Source organism: Antechinus flavipes, chromosome 3 (genome assembly GCF_016432865.1).
Source record: "Antechinus flavipes isolate AdamAnt ecotype Samford, QLD, Australia chromosome 3, AdamAnt_v2, whole genome shotgun sequence".
Classification (NCBI taxonomy): Eukaryota; Metazoa; Chordata; class Mammalia; order Dasyuromorphia; family Dasyuridae; genus Antechinus; species Antechinus flavipes.
In genome coordinates this window covers 371,352,307-371,369,776 of record NC_067400.1, presented here as the reverse complement: position 1 = coordinate 371,369,776, position 17,470 = coordinate 371,352,307, and the positions used below count along the sequence as shown (strand labels likewise).

The window sequence follows — 17,470 nt, the reverse complement described above, 5'->3', positions numbered from 1 at the left end:
ATGGGGAACTGATGACTTAGGAGATGTTGTCAAGGCTTGGTAATAGATTGGTTATGTGGGGTAAATGTGAGTGAAGAATTGAGAATAACAGTAAGGTGGTGAGCCTGGGTGACTCAGATGGCATTGCCCTTGATAGTGATAAAGAAATGGGAAAAAAAAAAAAAGAATTTTTTGGGAAAAAAGTCAATGAGTTGCTTTGAACATTTTGAGTTTGAAATTTCTATGGAAAATGCAGTTTGAGATGTCTAAGAATGGACTTCAGTAGAGAGGTTAAAGCTGGATATTTAGGTCTGGAAATCATTTGCATAGTGATGGTAATCAAACCCTTAGGAATTGATGGAATCACTAAATGAGAAAGTGTACAAAGAAAATAAGGCCCAGAACACATCCTTGGGGAAGACTCATAGTTAGTGGATAAAGATCTAGCAAAAGAAACTTAGAAAAAAAAAACTTCCAGATAGTTAAGAAACAGGATCTAGCAAGTGTTACAGAAATTGGTAGAGGGAAAAATATAGAAGAGAAGAGTGATCAAAAAATCAAAGGCTGTGGAAGGCCAAAAAGGATAAAGATTGAGAAAAGGTCATTATGTTTGTCAATTAGGCAATCACTGATAATTCTAAAAAGAACAATTTCAGCTGAATGATGAGATTGGAATTCAGACTACAGAGGATTTATAAGTGAGTGTGAAGAGAGGAAGAACAGGCACTAAGTACAGAAGACATTCTCATGGAGTTTAACCATGAAGAGGAGATGCATGAAATAAGCATAGGAACAATCAGACTAAGTGGGGAAGATGTGAATGTTTATAGACTTTGGGGAAGCAGTGAGTAGACAAGGAAAAGGTTAAAGATTGTGAAGAGCAGGGATAATAGAGGTGGCAATCTGCTGCTGAAGATGAGATGCAATAGGATCCACAGTATATGTAGAATGGTTTATCTTCGCAAAATGAAGGGCCATTTCTTTAGTTGAGACAAGGGTGCAGAAGAGATAGCTGAGCAATATGTCTGCGTGATATGAAATGGGAAATAAGGAACACTCGGAGTGAAATGTGAGGCAAGGTCTTCGGGTGAAAAGGTTTAGGGTGGGATGTCTTGGGAGACTGGAGGACATAGTAAAAGGCTTGAAATAGAGTATGTTAAGTGGAAAAGTAAATCAATCTGAGAGATGAAAAAGATTGCTTTGCCAGGGTAAGAGACCAATTGATGTTATGTAATATACATTTGTCCATCAATATGGTTTCTTGATTTTCTCCAGTTCTGTTTAGCAGCATCTGTAGGAACAAAAGTGGCAAATGGTGGGCAGAATGTAAGATTGGTTGACAAGACATGATCACCAAAAGGACAAAGGAGCAAGGAACTTTAGATAGAGGGTAGCATAGAGTTGACCTGATTTAACAAGGTGGCTAAGTTAGGTAAAGGTAAATAGTCCAGTTTAAGAGTAAAGAGTTAATATTAGAGTAATGGTGCAAAAACTAGAGTGAAGGGATTGGAGATCATAGTGAAGTCAAGAACAAGTTTAGCAGTCAGAAATCAGAAAGGAGGATGGAATAAAAAAAGGATTATGTTCAGATACAGGAAATTTAGAGTTCATGTACATCTAAATGGGACACTTGTGGATGATGGTAAGATCAAATATATGACTAATTGAATAGAGTAGAGAACTAGGCCATGAAAAATGAGTAGTTTTGGACCTGGGAAATGTGAGTATTTGAGGAAATATCAGTATGTATATACCCTAGTGTGAGGACAGGATTTGATACAGAGAGAAAGACTGTGATTCAGTTTCTAAAGCCTCTCTGAAGAAAGAAAGAGTATGTTGTAGAGGTTAGTCAACAATACCTGCCAGAATTTTAACTGGGTAATAAATTTGAATTTAATGAATCTCAAAAGGAGAGAGATTAATAGATGGTAGGAGAGGGAGAATATGGGAGTGACAATATGGACCATGGCTAGTGACTTAAGAATATGAATGAAAGTACAAACAGTACTGGAAAGGATGGCCATGGATAACAGTATCTATAGGAAGGAGCAAAATCTCAGTGAGAGATGGTGGAAAGAGAAAGCAAGTTTATTAATTATGGAGCAGGCATTTCAGAGAGGATAGTGAGAAAAGTGATTATATCTGGAGTAAAACACAGGGTTAGGGAGTGAGCTTGAGAGGGATGGAAGTAAATGAATAGATTTTATATATATATATATGTAGTTTATATATGGAGAATAGAGTTTATATATGATAGAAGTGAGATATAATCAGAATCACTGGGATGAGAGAGTATGAGGAGCACTCTCCCATCCCAGTGATTCTGATTATATCTCTCACAGGAAGCAGCAAGTGAAGGTATAGCCTGTGAGAGACTCAGGATCACCAACTATTCTGAAACTATATAGAATTGCTTGAGACACTAAGACAATAAATTACAGTCCCAGAATCACACAGCTATGACGTTTCAGCAATGGGACTTGAATCTAAATTTTCTTGACCCAAGTGTCTAGCTCTTTATACATATTACTATGATACCTCTCAATGTATGATACTAATAAATAGAGCACGTAAACCAATAAGTAGTTATAACTATAAAGATGAAACTCCTTATAAGTATATTATGCAATGATTTTTTTAAAAAGTTCATTTTTTCTAAAAAGGATTGAAACTATCCCAATTGGGCCATTATTTTCCTTGTTAACAAGCATGAGATAGCTTAAGCTCATGGAAAATTAATATTTTCAGCTTAGCCACATTAATATTAAAATATCCACTATTATTGTTCACTTTACAGTTTCCAAAACAAAGCAGTTTTGCCTTTGAAACTAGAATCATCAATTCTTACTACAGAAGTATAGCCATCTTCCATGAATTTATTATTCCCCAAAGTGTAGGTAAAAACACACCAGTAAATCTTTAGGGAACATGTCCATTATCCAAACTACTTGGCATTTCTCAGCTTGGGTGTTCTGCTATTCCACCATGAGCAGAATTTCCATTGGGAATTTATATTTCTCCTAGCATACATGATGTCTATAACTTAACTCTAAAGTTACTACAATGAGGGGAAAATCACAAGAGGAAAAATATATCATAAACAATTGAGATTCTTAAGTGCAGAAAACAGTTTTTTTCCTAATAAGAGAGAAGAAATTCAATATAGAGAAAGATTCTCATTCCATTTAAAGTTTAGAACATAGTTAATGAAAAGTTTATATGAAATTTCTCTCTCATAAATAGTAGAAAAACCCATTTCTTGACTTCTCTGCTAAGAGAAGAACATCTGGTGCCTACTGAAAAGAGAATTTATACTGAATGTGTTTGGGGCAAAGGATTTGTATAAAGACATATATGCCCTTACATTGCACATCTTTTACTGAGATCATTTAACCTTCATAAGATTGAGAGATCAAAGGAACTTAAGAGATAATCTTCATTTTACAGCCAAAGAGGCTCAGAGATATGGCATGTCTATAGAATCCCACTCTATCTAAGCAGTGATTTAAAAACTTAATTCAAATCCAGTTCTGCAGAATGCAAAACCAAATTTTCACTATAATAATGTAGTCTTTCTCCATTTTAAAACTTCTATTTATCTTAAGTCACTTTTTTCTTTACTACTATACCTGAAACGAAAGTGCCCCTCAGTCTTTCCACCTGTATTTTGGAGCCCACTTTCTCTTATTTGCTCATCAATTACTTTTTCTCTTCTCTGTCTTACTTCCATTTCTCTCCTCTTTCTAACCCTTCCACCTGCTTTTTTCCACATTTCCTTATGTCTGTGAGATATCTCCATCTAGTACATTAAACTCATCATGTTCAAATGGAGCTCACCATTTTCTCTACTAGCTTCTCTTCTTGATTTTATTTCTGCTTACTTATGCATGATTTTTCCAGTTATCAGCTTAGCACTGGATTTGAAGACAGAGGACTGAATCCATTACTGTTTCCTCTGTGATCTTGGAAAAGTGACAAACTTTTTGAACCTAAGTTTTTTTACTTTTAAAATGAGAAGACTGAATATGATGAATTTTGTAGGCTCCATACAAATTTCTGGTAGGTTTGCAGAATGAAAAGGAAACTCAAAATTTTGTCAATGTTCATGTATGGGAGCCTGGATGTCCTACTTTGTTGCAGCCCCATGGGTATGTTTTTTCTGGCTGATGTGGTGGGTTTAATAGCTGGTCTCTAGAGTTGCCAAAGCAATCTGCCATAAGTAAAAGAGTTCAACCTGCTTTTCACTGAGAAGGAACTCTGTTTTCTGTTTAAAAAACAATGTACATATTAGTACATATTATAGGAGTAAGCATGTTCATGTATGATTCATGAAGACTATTCATCTTGAAGACCTTATAACTTTGCGAAGTGACCCATTTAAATATATAATAGAGTATATAGGAAATAAAAATTCTCAGAAAAATGTAAAAAGATGACTATTAGATTTTCTACTGGGGTTAACATATAATTATTCTACAAATCTCTGTTTCAAGTTCCAACATTAGTTTTGATCCACACAGCTCAACTTGCAAAGGACTCTATTTAGCAAAGTATATTGGGTGGATTGGGATATAATTTATTATCTAGTACTAAAACTATTCTTATGAAGACACCTATGCAGCAAACCAGTTGGCTCTAGTCAGCGCTCGCTCTCTCTCTCTCTCTCTCTCTCTCTCTCTCTCTTTCTTTCTCTCTCTCTCTCTGTCTCTGAAAATATAATTATCATGAGTTAAGAGACAGGCCAGGCACCTACCATAAAATTTCCACTTTGCAAAAAACAAACTCTCAATAGAAAATGGCAATAGAAAATGCCAAGTATGAATGCCAAGTAAGAAAGATTTTTTTTTATATAAAAACTTACTTTTAGTTTCAACCATCTTTGATTTAGCATCGAAAAGCCTATTCCACCCATATTATTTCTGCACTTGTTTCCCCCCTCTCAGAAGGAATGGTCCTTTAGATTCCATTTTTCACTTTCTCTTGTATTAAGGCAATTTGTCACTATCATACTTTTATGTTCAGCAACCGGTTTTAGTCAAGTGTCTTACAAGCTCTGTTTCCTTTCTTCCAAGGAGTGTCATAACAGAGTTGACGATGCATCAGAAATAGTTTGACCAAAGGGCAGAATAAAGTCAAGAGTAAAGAAAATATTTACAAAGATGTTTGACTGGGAATTTTTTTTTCAATTACCTATTCAAACAATACTTTAACAGCACAATGGTATGATTACCATGGAGAAAACCATTAGAGCATGCAACTGAGAAATTGTTTCTCCAAACTACAATGTCTTTAGCTGTCGTCCTTTGTGTATGAAGATGATGTTACTGACTAGCTGACAGCTGGGCATGTTGTATGAGTTCCATTTCACAAGTGGGGATGGGTTGTGCCAAGCCATCAATACTTTCTTGACTGGATCCTCTTGTGAGGATGCCTGTTCAACATTAGGGTTATGGTTGTGCCTATGAAAGGTTTTCTTTGTGTAAATTTGCCTTCTCCATGTTTAATATGTCTATTATGCAACAGTAATAATAAAAATAATCACTTATTTTCACAATAATTATCACCATTATCAGGGCTTAAATTTGACGCAATTTATATAGAAATGGTCCTAGTTCAGGTTTTTCCTTTTTTTCTACTGTTCCTTTATGTTTAATATTTGGTGGACATACATAATGGATAAAAGGATGTTTGGTGGATAAAATGATGTTTTTTTTTTTAATTGAATAGAAATATTGATCTCTTAGAGGCTCACTGAAAGCATTTCTGGGACAACTGTAGAAGTAAAAATAGTAAATGGAATGCCCTATACTTTACCCTTTTCCCTTATTAAAAAAAGCAAAACAACTCTTCAGCTATGTCTTTATATTTTGAGATCATTTCATTCCACATAGATTGGGATGAATGTTTGGTGTGCTGACATAATTAAGACAATTTGCTCTTTAATTTGCATGGATTAATGCTATGTTCATGTGATTTTGTGCAGCAGTTTTATGATCAATTTAGTTCTAGTAAAGTTTATTTGTTGAATTTTCAGGTGCAATTCAGGCTTCATAGTAGAGAACCTGAAATAATAGGTAAAGCTGAAGATAGATCTAAGTTTGCTATCAACATAAACCTTCAACTATCAGAATCATTCAAAAGTGAATGGGTTATCTTATCTCAAGAAGCAGTAAATTCTCCTAAGAAAGGTCTTTGAACAAAGCCTTGATGATGACTTGTATAAATCAAAGAAGATCTTCTTGTTCTGATATGGATTAAATTAGAGATTCTCTGAGATTTCTTCTGATTCTGTGACAGGATTGTATTCATGATACAGATGCCATACATTATCCTCAAAACTTGATAAATTTACTAGAAGAGCCTAAGCCTTAATCAAACTCAAAGCCAAATACAAACCCTAACCCTAACTCTAACTCAGATCATATGTTCTTATAACTCAATCAGTGTAGGGAGATCTCAACATGGGAACTCTTTGTAAAGGTGCTGTATTTTCAGTTTTACAACTTACAATATTAGTTGCCTATAGAACTCAGTTAAGTGGTTAAGTGATTCTTCTTGGATCACATGACATCATGCATAAGAAATAGAACTTGAACCTTGTTTATCTTGACCCCAAGGCCAATCCTTTATCTACTATGAATACACTGTTCTCTTGGAGAGAATATAGACCCTGAATTATTTTAGCGATACAAAACCTAACTTTCCCAAATACTATTTTGACAAAGACATTAAAATTTGCTTTAAATAGTGGTAAAATGGATAGAACACTGAGCCTGCAGTCAAAAAGACAAGTTCAAATCTGGTCTTAGATGCTTACTAAATGGGTAACCTTGGGCAAGCAAGTCACAAACCTCCACCTGCTTCAGTTTTCTCAACTGCAAAATAAGGATAATAATACCATCTACCTCCCAGGGTTTGTGAGGATTAAATGAAATAATATTTATAAAGCAATTAGATTAGTACAGTGACTGACACATAGCTGATAAATAAATGCTTATTTCCTTCCTTCCTAAAATAACCTTTATTTATTTATCTCTTCTTAAAATATTGCCTCAATAGATCTGTGATTGAGTGAATCAGAATCTATCTATTAATGTTTTTTTATCTGTGATTCTTGCCCATATTGTTCCATTGATCCTTCACAGATAATCTCCTCCATGTGCTAGAAACTGTGAACCTAAGTCTTTTTGTATTTTGTGGGTATTACAGCAGCTTTTGAGCTGCCCATTTCTTCATTCTTCACTATTGCTAAGTGACCAATTCATCTCTTTTTCTGTTCATAATTTTGCTCATTGTCATCTTTTGTTTCATCTCTTGCATGCAAATCTTTGTCAGAAATGTGTTATAGACTGATTATAATCTAAGTCTGCCTAAAGCTCTTTGGGTCCTTTGTGTTTTTCACCTTCTACAATGTTACAGTATTATTAAAAGAAGTTCTGTGATGAAAAGAAGAGATTTCACACTGAGGAATTTGGGATGGCTGAGAATTTGGCACAGTTTCCTATCTATGATCCAATCCACTGTCTTCCTCCTGTTCAATTTTTGGTCGAATTTATTATCTACTTGTACTCCTATCTCAGATAGATATAAGTCCTGATAAGCTAAACCAATGTACTATTCATCCAAGTGCATATAATAATAATAATAATAATAATAATAATAGCTAATATTTCTATAGAGTTGCAAGGTTTGCAAAATGCTTTGCAATGGCTATAAGGAATCCTAGTGAGGAATGCCAGTGAGTCTTAGGCATGCCTTTGAGTACATTTGTTTGCTGAGAATTTTGGAACATGCTCACAGTTATTTGATAGAATCTCAGGAAGCAGAAGAAAGGTCAGTCACCCTGGCCAGTTCTTGGAATAAATATAATCCCCTTAAAGGAATGGATAAATATTCTCCTTGGTGGGCCTCTTGTGATGGAGCATCCTGTACCTGGGAAGCTGCTATGTCTCAAAAGTCATATATCAATTGTGAATATTTACCACAGTGCCTTCTTTGTTCTCAGCCTATTAAAAACTCCTTGGTATAAGGGAACTTTGAGGATTGGGCTAGGAAGTCTTATATGACTCAAGACTCTGAATAGCTATTAACATGAGTACTCCTAGCCAAGGAACTCAGAAGTTGGTGCTTCCTCAGAGTGGTGATGATATATGTTGTTTGTTATAGTGGCCACTGTGTTTTCTAATTGTGTATTACTTTTGTGCTATGAGATTCTTCTCCCCTTATGTCTTACTTAAATCAAGGTTCTGAGCAATAATAAACTTGTACCTAACTTCTTTAAGACTATGCCTGTTGAAATGCAAATTGTGAACCTAGATTAATCTTACAATACCTCATTTTATTCTCAAAACACCCATGAGAGGTAGGTGCTATTTTTCCTCTTCATATAAGAAAATTGAAGCTGAGGGATTGAGTAGTATTCCACAGCTAAGAAGTGTCTAAGTCTGGATTTGACCTCAGGTCTTCCTGATTCCAGCTCTAATACTCTTATGTATGGTACCAGCTAGCTGGATTTCTATTTAGCTTTTCGGTATGAATTGTTAGATAAAGTTCTTTTGGTATTTGTACAACTTGTTGAAGATAGCATGAGTTCTGAGACTCAAAGCTATCAATTCAGTTGATCCACTAACAGAGCTTTTGGGGTACTTCAGTGTTCATAAAGACTCATGCACCTTTTATAGGAAACCCTTGATCAGAATAACAAATGTTTTTGACAAATGTGTTATTTTCCTGGTCTTTGCTATAACTGAAGTTAATTTCAAGATGTTTCAATTCTTTAGACTAATTATCTAATTGATTTTATCAAGCAATCTCATAAAATCTCAATATATCAATGAAAAACTCTGGAAAAAGTGCCTTGTTTTTTGCCAAGTCAAATATTTTTAGTATTAGTGTTATTGTTTAGTCTTATCTAACTCTTTGTGACTCCTTTTGAGGTTATCTTTGCAAAAGAAATTTCCTTCTCTAAATCATTGTACGGAAAAGGAAACTTAGGCAAATAAGATTAACTGACTTGCTTAAGGTCACAAGCACATACATTATTAGTGGTAGTAATCATTAGTGCACTATTACTATTCAACTATTACTATAAGTTAAATTTTTAAATAGTCCTTTTCCTAATAATTAATACTATTACTGATAATAGGGACAAATAAATGGTGAAGTGGATAGAGTTCTGGACCTGGCATCAGCAAGACTCATCTTCCTGAGTTCATATTTGGTACTCATATCAGACATTTGCTAGCTATGTAATCCTGGGCAAATCACTCAACCCTGTTTGCTATAGTTTCCTCATCTGTAAAATGAATTGAATTAGGAAATGGCCACTCTAATTAATCTTTACCAAGAAAACTCCAAAAGGGGTCATAAAGAGTTGGATAGGATTAAAACAATTAAACATAATATTATTAATAGTACTATTAGTAGTAATAATACCACTAAATAACTATTAAGCACACTGATATCTTGTCTTCTTTGTAACTTTTTATTAATTGTCAAATTATAGAACTAGTGATTTTTAAAAGCCTAGCTATATCTTTCACATATTTTCATCAAATATACCCTAAACACATATGTAGATCATTCTGTTAACAGTGAGGGGAACAAGTATAATAAGATAGAACAGGACAGAAAGAAAAAAACCCTATTACTTTCTGTCTGAAGCTGAAGTACATGGATTACTACCCACAAGTGATGGATTCAAACCTATTTCCTTTGATCTTAGACAAGTCTTCCTTTGGGCCTCAGTTATGATACTTTGCAAAAGTATTTAAATTTAATCTGATTGTTCTAGTCTGGTTTTCATTTTAAATATTACCTCAGTTTTTAAAAATAGCACATGAAGAACTGAGCTGTTCCTGGAGTCACTAGAAGTCATTATAAAATTAATATCAATTTGTATTCAATTATATCTTTGCAATGTTTTCCAATAGTTATGATATCCTCTTTACTGGATCTAGTTGTGTGTTTTTGTTCTAAAGTAGTTGTTAACTTCAGGGTTTCAAAATTAATCATTCACATGTGACCAAAAACATTCATGGAGTTGACATCTAGTTATTATTTTATTAGTGATTTGCCTCTATATATAAATGGTTTTTAATTTTAATACTGAGCACTTCCTTCACTAATAAAGAGATGCTGCAGATGTTTCTAGACAAGATAAAATCTTGGTGTCATCCATATATTTAGACATTTGGCATCTTTCATTCTTGCTATATTGCAAGTTTACCTCCATTTCTGGCCATATATGCCCTTGAAAAAGTCTTTTAAAGATCATATTTGATAATGTTATAGCTGATATACCCTAAGTATTTTTACCCATATGTTTTGAGTTACTTGTCATTTTGATTCTTTTGAGATAGTACTATTTCATAATTCACATCTATACATTGTTATTAAGATAATATTACCATTAAAGACTTGGGGTTTTGTAGTTTGGAGTTATTGTGCAGTTTCCCAAATGAGTAGCAAAACCAGTTCCTGCTCTTCAATTCTTGATCCAAACTATGTTGTCCATCTGAACCACTATCTACAATATTTACAGTGTTTGGCTAAATTGATGCATTTTTTCAGAGCTTTATTTCATAGTTTGACTAACATGTGACAAGTTCTTTGAAGGCAGGGGCTGTCTCACTTTTATATTTGTATCCCTAATGTTTAACATAAAGCACTCACCTAATTAGTGTTTGTTAGTTGATGGATTCACTTTGTTTCTCCAGTGTGGATAGTTAGAATGAAGCCTTTTGCATTCCTGTGGATTTCATAGAGAATTCTTAGAGGTATCCAGTGAAATTACTAAGAACCTGTTCTTCAGTTATCCTCTGCCACAATGTTGTTTTTTTTTTTTAAATGACTATGTCTATGCTGCACTATCTTCTGAGATAAAGAGGCATGAAAGACCCATTATAATAGAGGGAAATATGGGAGAGGGTGAGCATTGTTTGAACATCCTTTTTATTGAATTTGTCTTAGAAAGGAAATACCATGAACAGTTGGGTAAAGACATCTATTTTGCCCTCTAGGGAAGAAGAAAAGAAAAAGAGGGGTGCTGATAGAAGAGAGAACAGATTGAGGAATATCATGGTCAAAAGTAAAACATTAGTGAGGAGGTAAAGAATGAAAGGAAAGAGAGAGAAAGATATAACAGAGAAAATAAAATGGAGGGAAACACACAGCTAGTATCATATCTGTGAATGTGAATGGGATAAATTCTCCCATAAGATGAAAATGAATAGCAGAGTAGATTAAAAACTGGAAATTCCCAATATGTTGTTTACAAGAAACATTTTTAAAGTATAGATGCGCGTACATACACACACACACACACACACACACACATACACACACACACACACACACAAGTAATAATAGATTGGAACAGAATAGATTATACTGAAGCCAAAATTTAAAAAAAAAAAAAAAAGCGGGATCACAATTCTCATCTCAGACAAAGCAAAAGTAAAACTAAACCTAATCAAAAAAAGCAAGGAGGGAAACTATATCTTGCCAAAAAAGTACCATAGACAATGAAGTAGTATCAATACTAAACAAACATATATTCGCCAAGTAGTAGTATCCAGATTCTTAGAGGATATGTTAGGTGAGTTAGAAGAAGAAATAGACAGCAATATTATACTAGTGGGAGACCTCAACCTCCCTACCTCCCCTGGAATTAGATAAATTGAATGACAAAATAAGCAAGAAATTAAGAAGATAAAACAGAATTTTAGAAAAATTAGATATGATAGACCTCTGAAGAAAATTAAATGGGGATAGAAATCAATGTACCTTTTTTTTTCAGTGGGAGATAACATCTACATAAAAATTAACCATATATTAAGAAATAAGAATCTCATAATCAAAGGCAATAAAGGATAAATATTAAATGCATACTTTTCAGATCATAAAACAATAAAACGTATATATAATAAAGTCATAGATAGCTAAAAATATTAAATGAAAACTGAAATTTCTAATTCTAAAGATTAAGTGGGTCATAGAAAAAATCATAAAAGTAATCAATAATTTCATTTAAAGGAATGACAATGAGATATAGCTGAAGCAATTCTTAGGGGAAATTTTATATCTCTAAAGGCTTATGTGAATAAAATAAAGAAAAATCAATGAATTGAGCATGAAATTTTAAAGGCTAGGGAAATAAAATTAAAAATCCCCAATTTAAAAAAACAAATTCAAAATTCTGAAAATCAAAAGAGAGATGAATAAAATTGAAAGAAAAAAATAACTCAAACTACCAAACTAATAAAACAGAACTGGTTTATGAAAAGAAAAAAAAACACAATAAAATAGATAAACCTTTGGTTAATTTGATTTTAAAAAAGAAGAAAACCAAATTCCAGTATCAAAAATGTAAATTTTAAAACTACCACTAATGAAAAAGAAATTAAAGCAACCGTTAGGAAATATTTTGTCTTATTGTATGCCAATAAATCTGACAATCTAAGATGAAATGTATGAAAATTGCTCAGATTAACAGAAGAGGAAATTAATATTAAATAACCTCGTTTCAGAAAAGTAACTGAACAAGCCATCAATGAACTCCCTAAGTTTTTGTGTATATTGTTTCCTCCCTTATAATGTAAACTCCCTGAAGGTAAGAACCATCTTTTCTGCTTTTCTTCAAGTCCCCAGTGTTTAGCAATGCCTAATAAATGCTTGCCGCTGTTATAGAAGATTCCAATAGAAGTACTTTAGGCTTATAAATAGAGAAATATATTCTGGGGATGTGTGAAGGAAGAACAAAGAAAGATAAGACAACTTGTTCACTTACTGCACCTATATAATAAGTAAGGAGAATTGCACACTGAAACAAAAGTATCAAACCTCAAAACACCATTTATTAGCAAATTGGTACATTGTAAACTGAGTCCAAAACTGCTGAGAAGAATCCTCCGCCATATGGAGGCTTGATCAGAACTTGGTAAGTTGTTTATTTCCTCTTGTGGGTGAGTTTAGGATTTAGGTTTTTTTTTTTTTTTTTTTTTTTTTTTTTTTTAAAAGAAACAAGTTCTATTTTTCCTCTCAGATAAATAATGTAAAAGAGGAAACTAATATTCTTTCTTTCTTCATTCTTTCTCTTCCAAACAGCCTAGTTATTTTCTAGGCTCTGATAACAGTCGGGATTTATGAGAAGGCAGAGTGGAAATGTGGGAAATAATCTATGTCTGAAAGTATCTCATGTAAGAGAAGTCACAAGAAAAAAACCTGGAGGGGAAAAACCTGAAATGGGTACTACTAGGATCAGGACATGCCTCAGACTGAAAAAAGTAGGAATGGGATGGGGAGGCAATGGTCAGCAGAAAAATGAAATAAAACAAATCCTGGAGTGGAAAACATCATCATGCTGTGCAATATTTAAGCTTTTCAAATAAATAGTTATGTATTCCAGATTTTAAAGCAGGAGAGCTATCCGGGAATATTCAATAGGCCTTTTGGAAATCTATTTAATTATGTTTACTTTCAGGAAGTTCTTCTTTATTTCTACACTAAATTGGCCTTGCTGAAATTTAAGCCCATTTCATTTAGTAATTTTTCTGTGAGAACGAGAACAGCTGGTCAGCGCTTCAGATATTTGGAGCCAGCTATTAAGTCACCCCTCAGTCATCTTTACTTCAACTAAATCATTTCAGTGATTTGTGCTGCTCTTCTCTTAACCCTCTCAAGGTCTCTTTTGTCCCTCAAAAACTGTGGAGGCTAAAATTGGACAGGTTTTTCTATTCCTTGACTTGAGCCTTGTATACCTGTATGGCCCTTCAGGGAGGAGAAGGAGAAGCCGATACAATCCACCATCCTACTTCTTAGTTACCCTGGAAATGCTTGGTCTCACTGTACAGCCCTATGTCAGTGAGATTGCATCACCTATCATAAAAAAGCTATAGCTGTGGGTTTTTTTCTACCTAGTTCCCATTTAAAATATGAATAATGGCTTCAGCATAAGTCATTTCTAAGGAATTAAGTCTTCTCAGTGAGTAGGTTAAATTCTCAGGAAATGACCTGTGGGTGACCCAATTGCTTTGGCATTAAGAATGAAATTTCAGTTCAATGATTGAAGCACTTGGATTCTGAAGTATAAAAGAAATTCTTTTTTTTTTACATTTTATTTTTTGTTACTCTAATGGGTATTATCCAATACAAGATCACTATGACATTTGCAAAGTATCATAATAATGCTTGTTTTCAATCCCAAAAGAAAACTATTTTTAAAAAGTAAATGCTTTCTGTTCTTCAAAATGTTTAGCAATCTTTCTAATATCACAAGAGGTCATTAACTTCTGAGGCATGCAAGAGCATTCTGTCACTTAGGCCAAAGCTTTCTTGCACTATCTTCTGGTGGCATTTCACTTTTCACCTTTTAACTTTAGCACTAATTCTACCAGAACTTTCATCATGAGACCAAAAGAATATATCCAACCTTAAACATTGTTTAGATGAATCCTGAGAAAAAAAGTAGAAGAGGAAGGTAAAAAAAAGAATATTATGTTCTCATGAGACAAAGCTGTAGACATTGTAATATCTGTCTAAGATATTCCATGTCTAATGGAAATGGTATCTTCCTAGCTATTGGAAGCTGGAAGTTAGGGATCTGGACCAAAACAAAGGTCTGTGAAGCCTTGCCCTGAACACATGTACCTGGGGCTCTGGGAACTAGAATATTACAATCACACAGTTGGGCCAGGATATTGAATTTCCTGAAACTGAATGATGGATCCAAGAGGGGCAAGTGATCTCCTTTCTGTCATAGCGTCTGAGAAATAGAATGCTGTTGTGCCAAATAATTAATGGCTTGACAAGGAAAAATATCAAATGAAGGTATCACCCTTCTAGTTAGCCAAGCTTATAACCTTAGAACCATTCTTAACTCCTCATTTTCTCTTTCTCTTCATATCTCATCAGTTCTCATCTCCTTGATTCTATCTCTGAATAAAAATTGAATCTGTCATCTTCTCTCCTCTCTATGATCATCCTTCTAAATCAGGATTCCCGCCCATTGGGATAATTGCCACATAACTTCCTCACTTTATGAAGCTGGCTTAGACTCTTTCTCCTCTCTAATCCACATGCCACATAGTTGTCACACAGAAATCCTAAAGCATAGATTTTATTTTTTAACCTTAAGATATATTTTATTTTATTTTGTTTTAATTAAAACCTTTTATTTTCAAAACATATATGTGGATAAATTTTCAACATTAACTTTTGCAAAACCTTGTGTTCCAATTTTCTCCCCCTTCATCCACCCTCTCCCCTAGATGGCAAGTAATCCAATATAAAGAATAGATTTTAACATGTAATTCTCCTGTCAAGAAGTTCCAGTGGATCCCTGTTGCTTTTAAAATAAAATACATACTCCTTAGCCTAATTTTTAAAGCCCTTCATTATCTGATTCTGGACAGTCTTTATTAAATGATTAGATATTGCTTCCTCTTGTATTCTAAATTTTAGCCAAATTGCTTGCTGCTCTTCATGGTTGGGCATTCTGTTTCTCTATCTGGGCCTTTGCTTAAGTTGTCCCCCATAGTAGGACCACATTTATATATTATTCAGGTGTGCATATTGTTGCTTCTTGAGGATAGGAGTAAATTTATTTTTCTCTTTGTGTTGCTGTGCTAGCAGTATAGTATCTAGTAAATAGTGTTTCACAAATGCTTATTGAACAAATGAATGGAAATGGAACTGCAATGGATACCTTTTCTTCTTGGTTTCACAATATATAAGCAAAAAGCTATGGCAATGGGACTTTAAAATTAGACCAAGAATATGCATTTTAGGAAACATCTGCCTGTTTGCTAATTGACTTGGATTATCATCATTAGTGTATATTTCTCTACTACTTCACCTGGCCAGTAAGCCCTTCCTTTTGGTCACTAGTAGGTGAAAGCTACTTCCATTCTTCCCCCTATTAGTTACTGTTTTTCTCTGTTTCTTTCCTCCCAAATTATCTCTTTCAACTGAACTCTACTGCAGGTTGTGGCTTCCATAGCCAGTGGCAAAATTTTGCCTACATCAACCTTGACATATATTAACTTCATCCTTATGCCTTTCTGACTAAAACAATCAGGGACACATGCAAGTAGAGGGCTGCTATGGAATGGTGCTATTTCCTGTGTCAAACCAAAGGTTTTGTGTACTCATGGTGGATTATGACCATTTGCTTCCTCTAATTGGAAAAGAAGAGACTGAATGGATTGCAAAAATCCAATTTGAAGATTGCCAAGGGAAATTTAAGTGTTATTTGTCATAGTAAGTCAGATATAGGTACAACCAGGGTTGCTAATTTTTTACTTAAAGATATTGTAAATTGAGTGACTTCCTTAAGTTTTTGTTGGTGAATAGTAATCAAAGTCCCATTGCATATTTGTCTCTTTTGTGCCCATCCTCCACTATTCTCTTTGTTGCTCCAATTTCTTTTTGAAACGTTTGCTCTAGAGACATATTTAAATGTTCAGATACATTCCAGTTTTTGTATAAAACCAGAGATTTGTAGGCCTTTAAATGCATGTTTTTTTTAAAGAAACTACTACAACATGAGAAATATAAAATCTGACTCTTGATTATTCTTCCCATTCTATGGGAGTGGATGAAATAAAAAGCCAGGAAATGCAGAAAAAATGTTTCCCTCACCCTGAAAATCCATTGATGATCATTGTTCCTGCACTTAAAAAAGAAAAGGAAAAAAAAAGAAAATTCTGTAATTGTAAACACTAAGAAGAGAAAGATCTTGAGAGAATCACTTCTGCTTTATTCCCCTTGACATCAGTTTTCCTAGACCTTATATGAGTATGAAAATTTTTGCAAAATGAAAAGTGAATGAAAGGGCATGTTGACGAGTTTGCTGTCCAATGTGGGCTTACCAAATTCCCATTCCCATTAATAGGAGCTCTGCACAGACAGTCATCAAAGACCAGACCTCCTAAGTCGAGCTTTTTTTTTTTTCTTGGAGATTTTTCTCGATTGGACTTTAATTAAGCTCCTGCTAGGCTTGCAAGCTTTTTTCCCCCTTAAAAAAAATGAGCCTGCTTGCCAGGCAACTTTTTCCAAGCTGTCACAATTCTCATAAGTGTACCCTAAGATATTAAATTTAGAGATGTGTTGGTTGCTTGCTTCTCAGAGTATCCATGGGAGAAGTTTCCTTACATTCAGAAAAAAATATATATATATGTGTATATGTGTGTATGTGTGTGTGTGTGTGTGTGTGTGTGTGTATACGTGTGTATATAAATATTACTTTTTAAAAAATGGTTCTTTCTAAAAAAATAAAAATAAAAACCCATAATGATAAAAAAAATCTTTGATTGTTAATCTATATGAAAGCCATTGGGCAAAAAGAAATGCAACTTTTCTATGACATGTCACCAATTTAATACAAGGTAAGAAGCTCTTATCATTAAAAATATAATATTAACATTGTCTACAAGTCAATCACAGCTGGCTACTTATCAGTGTTGGTAGGGAAGGGTAAAAAAAAAAAAAA

At 33.9% G+C, this 17,470-nt stretch overlaps 1 protein-coding gene across 1 annotated transcript in view; it reads right to left on the bottom strand.

Annotated features, from left to right (window-relative positions):
* ARHGAP15 (Rho GTPase activating protein 15) overlaps positions 1–17,470 on the bottom strand; it is an 844,282-nt gene that overhangs the window by 151,416 nt on the left and 675,396 nt on the right. The window lies entirely within an intron of this gene.